The sequence below is a fragment of the Lissotriton helveticus genome, chromosome 4_1 (assembly GCF_964261635.1).
Source record: "Lissotriton helveticus chromosome 4_1, aLisHel1.1, whole genome shotgun sequence".
NCBI classification, from domain to species: Eukaryota; Metazoa; Chordata; class Amphibia; order Caudata; family Salamandridae; genus Lissotriton; species Lissotriton helveticus.
In genome coordinates, this window is record NC_136063.1 from 766,049,056 (window position 1) to 766,056,036 (window position 6,981).

General features: G+C 43.2%; 1 long non-coding RNA gene across 1 annotated transcript; it reads right to left on the reverse strand.

The window, feature by feature from the left end:
* Nucleotides 1-6,208: 6,208 nt before the first annotated feature.
* LOC144827325 (uncharacterized) lies at nucleotides 6,209-6,981 on the reverse strand. The gene is made up of 3 exons (XR_013610139.1): nucleotides 6,903-6,981; nucleotides 6,404-6,482; nucleotides 6,209-6,320 (listed from the first exon to the last, which is right to left on the reverse strand). It is a non-coding gene; the product is annotated as an uncharacterized LOC144827325 (long non-coding RNA).

Here is a 6,981-nt window from a genome sequence, read left to right on the forward strand (position 1 = left end):
GCAGAGGGAGTATGAAAAACAAAAAGTTATTAATGACCCCAACACTCCCCTTTTCACAAGATGCAGTGGAAGGATTTCTCCAGACAGATACATTTTTTCACATGTAATGAAAACAGGAGCAGAAAATGTGCAATTGGGTGTTTACTTGATCTTATGCTAATGGTGGCCGCTCAGGAGACCATATGATGGTAAATGGTTAGGAACAACAGAAGACATAAGGATAATTCTGTGGGACTGACTTATGTAGGAAACATCTAGTAGATTAATGTGTATCTATATGCTTTAATGTTGATTCAATCCGCATTAATCATCAATGAATAAGCACTAGTCCACCAACAAGCATAAACAATATCAGGTCAATGACGGTAGACAAAGACCAAATTGAAAAGGTGAGGGCCCTTTATACAAAGGTAAATTACCATGTAGAATTATTCATGAGTAAATCCATTCTATCACTTTTGCCCAACTGTACTTTTTTTGTCTTTTAATCATTTCAGAGTGTGATGTTACTCCAGAGTATAGACTCAGATGTCCCCACTCCCGAAACCAGGGGTTGGGATCAAATTTGTGAATGGAAAATCTCTATTCATAACTTTTCACACATGGGTGAGGGTCCACCTTGCTGGAACTCTTCCTGTGGTAAAATATAGGAAAAACCAAAAAGCTTATTAAACTTTAAAAAACAATAGTAAAAATATTGTAATGTTAAATATTAATGTAAAATAATTATGTAGATCTTTCAAACCTAGATCAAATAAGAAATGCTAGAGCAGTATTTTCTTAAAAGTCAACAAAGGGAATGCTGTAGGTACCACCCTGCACACAAAGGAAGACATTACAAATTGGTGGCATGACCTAAGGATGAGGGTGAAGAACCTGGCCTCCAGGCACCACCTGGTATCACAGAATGCTGGTGGTGGTCCTCCCGGCCCACCACCAGAACTCACACCCTGTGAGGAGAAGGTGCATGCCATCCTGTATCCTGAGGACTTAAGCGGAATATTTCAGGGAATGAAGTCTGGTAAGTAACACCTCACCAACTGTCACAACATATTAATATTCTGTTTGCGCATATCTCAGCTCTTGCTATAGTGTTGTCTATATTCTTTTCCAAAATGCAGTAGCCAAAGTATCAGAGATGTGTGATTGTTAGTACAATTAGTAGCCCTGCACATAAGATCACATGTATCAATTTCGAGTACATCCCACATGTGGGAATACAGTCTGTAAGTGCATTACCATAAAATCATCATCCCAGGACCCATAACATGTGCAAATAGCTAATAGTATGGCTCGGCACAACTGCATTTTTCAAGCAGGTATGTAACAGGAACCAGTTTTGCTAGTGTTGGCAAGTCGAAATTGAAACTACTATAACTTGAATGAGGTCCTGTTGCTTGAACACTTAACTACTAGTACCATTTGCCCATACTCACTTGTCAGCCATGTGACTACTGATGTTTACCTAACATTCAGTTACCCATTGGTCAAGTTCATAGTATGAGAGACCGAAACCAATACATCTACCATGGGGCCCTATACCTCTCACTCTGAACAAGAGGCACTAGTGTTCTTTGTCCATACTCACTTTTCTGCCATGCTACTACTGATGTTCACCTCACATGCAGTTAGGCATTGGTCAAGTGTGGGGTATGAGAGATTGGAATGACTACCTCTACCATGATGCCCTGTAAATTTAACTCTAAACAAGAGGCACCAGTGTTGTTTGCACATACTCACACAACCATGTCACAACTGGTCCTCAAATCATCTGGACTGAGTACTCTACACACAATGCTCTGCTCAGACACATGCCTGCCTACTATGCCTGAACTTGCCCTGGTCCCCATAACTGAAAAGAATGAGGACATGAGTGACACCATACCAAGTGTGTACATGAAATATCAGTGTCGCATGAATTTAATCCAGCTGATTTGAATTGGCTGGTGACCCATTGACACTGCACAGCACATGAATATCAATGCTAAGTCTACTACCAGTTGTGTCTATGCCTGTATTGACGACAACTAGGACTTGGAATGTGCAAATACACATGCAACTTCTACAGTGTGTAGGGTTCAAGTTATTATGAGGTGATATGTCCATCCCTTATTTGAAAATGAAGTTTATCAGCACAGCAAATGAACAAGCCAATACCACTTCATGTAATGGATGTCTCCAAATGCCTTAAAAACAATTAAAACACAATAGGGATAGATCACAATGTTAAAAATCCACCCTTTTATCCCTCCCAGGCCAGAACTGACTTTATAACAAATGATATGAATATAGATACCACACTTACAACAATAACAATTTACTCTATGTCTGAGCAGGTCAATCGGGTACAACATCTGGCCAGAGTCAGGACACCGCCCAGATTCCAACTCCCCCCCCAGATCAAGCCTCCAGTGATGCAGAATTTCCTGGACACATAGGCGTGGAGGACCTACCTGGCACAAATGGTCAGCCTTGGCAGATGGCAACAGTGAGTCTCACACCCTGGCTGCAACATCTCTGCTGTCCTCTGCTCCATCAACTGGTAGACTTACCACAGATAGCAACATTTCCTGCCCACAGTCCCACTTCCAGAGATGAGGATTGATAATACTCTCACTGAGGATGGAGGAGCCAGTAAGATGGGGCAGGCTGGCTCAAGGGCCCTGGTCAGGGGGGGCAGGGGTAGTTGTGGGCCAGCAGAGTGAGACCACTGATGCCACTGATGTACAGGCCACCATCGACCAGTCGTGGGAGCCTATGAGGTCTCCAAAGGAGTGATGGGCCAGGTAGTTGAGGAGCTCCGGGAGATAAAGCAGCTGCAGAGGTCCATAAATCAGAGGCTGGACAACAACAATGAAAATATGGGGCAGCTGATTGGAGTGCTGAGGGACATTAACACCACACTCTGCAGTGTGGGGAGCAGCTAACATCCCCAGACACCACCGCTACTCGTTCCGCCGCCCCGGGACTACATCTCCCGGCTTCTTCAGCGGCGGAGCGCTCCAGTGACGCGATACCAGCGCCAGGAGGCGCGTTAGGAACTGCGGACCTTCGCGTCGCAGGGCGCGCGCGGGACATACCGGGTGAAGCCCGGGCAAAGGGCAGGCCGTCTGAGGCCGTCCGAGGTCGACAGAGGCCGGCTGGGCCATCCCACTAACATCCACTATGGGAAAGAGGAAGCAGCTTTATCGGGGCGAACACGAAGGTAAACATGCTAAGATTCCAAGGAAATCGGAATCAATAATTTCATATTTGACTTCAGCTGTGCGGGTTTTAACAAAAGAAATTGTGAGTGCTGAGAAGGAACTGGGGTTGAGACGTGCCAATATTGATCCAGCACTAGAAACTGACCACAGTCCTAGAGTTCCTTTGGAACCAACAATTGTGATTACGACCCCCCCCCCACAGTTGTGCCCCAGATAGTTCTGGCAGATACTCTGTACCCTTCCGCTTCTCAAAAGGACACAACCCCACTTGTCTGCCCACGCAGGCACACTCACAAGCGAAGGCTGATGTCAAAACCATCTAGAATGAAAAATACTCCGGGTAAGGCTAATCCATTGGACGTTAGCCTAAGGGACCATGTTGGCAAAATCGTAGAGGATCTGTTCACATCACGATTAGAACCCGCACTTGTGGCCATTGTGAAAGACATTGTGGACACATTGAATGTATGCGTAGCGGGTCTATTGAGTAAATGTGAAAAAATTGATGCTTTTCTCAAACAACGGACAGGTCAAAATGGTATTTTGGTTCACCTTCAAAACATAACCGTTAAAGAGTCTTTGGTTAACACTTCAAACATGGCCCCAGAAGCCTTAAGGGAAAGTAGTCCAGTTAAAGTGACCTCATGTTATTGGCTAGGCAATGGTGTTCTCAGTTTAGTAGTGGAGGGGCTGATGTCACAAGTTCTGTCATTATGGCAAGGAGGGTCAGTTGGGTTGGGCGCTGCCCAGAATGCATTCCAGGGGACTGTGTAGTGGTAAATTTTAACAATCAGGTTAGCGCTGAGAGATTGTTTTGGGATGCCTCAGATCTGACGTACAAGGGCATTAGACCACTCCCCCTTGGGTTATTTTACCACCCAGTTAGGCCAGTCAGGTCAACAGGTAATTCCCTGGTGTCACACCGAGAAGGTCCCCTTCGCACCAGTTCGCAGACGTTATTTCATCAGGCTAATAATACCTCACAGCAATGGTCCTTACAGGGATTGTCATGGAGGGTGGAAAGGGGTCCTTCCATGAATTCACCAGTCCCTCAGCGTGGTGTTCAACCTACTGTAGAAATAGGTCTTTCAAATCGTTTCTCTCCTCTGTCTCCGATGGAGTCGAACGATTGACTACCTTCTGGTTTGGTAGGGTTGAGGGCAGAGGCAGGAGCCCAGACACCCATATGTACAATTTTGACATGGAATGTCGCTGGTATTAGATCCAAAAGCACAGATCCGATTTGGCTGAAGTTTATAAGGCAGCACGACATTCTTGCCCTCCAGGAAACTTGGGACATCTCGTCCGGTTGTTTACTGGACGGTTACCTTAGTTTTGCCACCCCTGCTGTTCCTGGGACAGCGGGAAGACCTAAAGGGGGTTTGATTGTCCTTTTCTCGCTAAATTTGGTAGGTGTTTTTATAAAACTTGAAACTGATTCAAAGAACTTCCTAATTATTGAATGGACTGTTTCTGATCAGCAAAAACTTTTAATAATTAATTTTTACAATTCCAAGGAGGGCTCATCTCAAAACGAGCACCTTAGTGACGTGGAGCAATTTTTGTCAGTTTACAAACTCAATCAGTCTTCTGCCCCAGAGGTGGTACTTCTGGGTGATTTTAATATACACCCTTGTTTATGGGACTGTCACACCGATGATTACGGAGGAACACCCTGTGAAGGGGTTCCCCATATTGAGCATAGCAAAGAGGGAGAGGCCTTTGAGGCCCTCCTCTCCAATTTGAATCTATTTGAACCAGGTATCGGTGAGGGAGAGGAGAGAGCTCCTACCTTTATAGGGCAGGGTTCAAACTCCGTTATCGATTATATTTTTTTATCCCCTGCTGTTTTGGCCAAAACATTAGTCTATAGAGTAGCGACTTCAACCTTCAGCGACCATAATCCGGTTCTGCTGGAAATAGACTTTGGCGTTCTTAGGGACCAAACTGATTCTAGTGGTGGGCGCCTAGGGACTTATTGACCACAGACCAGGGTAGACGGATCAAATGGGACAGGGTCGTCCCAGAAGCCTTCTTCGAGGAGCTTGCTATTAAAACCGAGGCTAACTTGGCTATTTGTCTTGATAATTAAAGTCAAAAGGTGCTACAAGGGACTTATTTAGGGACCAGATTTGCTCAGTTTGGAGTCGTGTTGAAATAATCGCACTCCAGTGTATCAAAAGAATATCACATATCAGACAAAATTATAACAGATGAGTAAATCACCGGAAGGAAGATGATACACGGAACAAGGTAGATTGTATTCATAAGAAATTTATGGATTTTGAAAATAAATTTTACAAGTAGACATATGGGGAGACATATGAACCAACGAATTTTGTGCAAATAAGTAAAGAACAGAGGTATGAACAACATAAACACTTCAGTTCAATACTAAACATCAAACTCCAAAAGAATAGGACAGACAACCAACAAAATTAATTAGCGATGGTTGTATGCTCGTGCATAAGCAACGTTGATGGAGATGATGTGGATGTCGACGTTTCGGTCTATGATGCTGCCGTCATGTAGACCATCATCAGGACCAAACAATTCATTGTTGGTGAAAAAAAACCCTACATAAAAACAATAAATGTTACATTATTATCTATAAATTAAATTTATACATTTTTTACCGTGTATCACAAAAAGAAAACTGCTAGCTTTAGTTGGATGAAAAAGTACCCCTTCCTGGTACTTTCACAGCGTGACCAAAAATGAAATGTATAGCAGTCGGTGAATAAATCATTAATGGTGTTAGGTTATTGAGACAAGACTAGTTCCAAATGACGTGCTATATACATTTTTTTGCACAGTTGTATATACATTTATTTACAAAACTTGGTAAATGAACTACCTAAAATTTGTTTAAAAGAAAAAACTAAGCATTTGAGAACACATGCCCTTTGGTTAGTCCATGTTCTAATCAAAAAATCTCATGTTCATACAGTCTGAACATTCAAAACTACATTAAACAGTCTGTTAAAAATTCACTCGACATGATATATAAAATGCTAAGTAATCACATTTCAAAAGAGGTAAATGGCAATTGTCACCTGAAAATGTTTCTGAGCTTCGTATGAAAAACGAAAATAGTGCAGCCAGGGAATAAATCTGAAAGGAATTAAGGGTCTGATGAAGAAAAAGTGACTCCATGGAACAATTGGATGATCGAATCTGGGAAGTCAAGCACATACCTGGGTGATGGCGCATTGAAAAACGCTGGGCTATACAATTTTCGCTGCCAAACGTCTTGTTGGGAATTTGTGATTAAATCTGTAATAGTATAAGGAATACCGATGTCAGCCGACACAAGGTGTTAGCATGTGTTATGAGGCAGCTCAGAGTAAACATGCTAAACAGAGTGGCCTCAGCAAGCGTGTGGGTTCAATAGTCCTAGCTAGTGGTTGTCGATATTTAGACTCTAGCTGTTCTCTGTAAACAAACCCTTGCAATGCTAGTATAAAAAAGTCATCTCGATATGAATTAGAAGGGTCCATGCCCCACAACTCGGACTGTGTAAGAAAATAAGCAACCTACTCACAAAGTATGGATTCGAACAGTTCTATGCCACTGAGCCGGACTTAGACTGAAGGTATTAAAAATGGACCGACTCTGTATTCCTGACGGCGAGTGCCTGACTAACGACTAAGACTGGGGATAAAAACACACACAGACGACAGACAGAGTACTTACTTGTTCTCTGGTGATACGGGGCTACTCAAGAAAGTCAGCCGGAGCCGGGTAAGGTTGAAGGACTGTGTTGATAGATGCG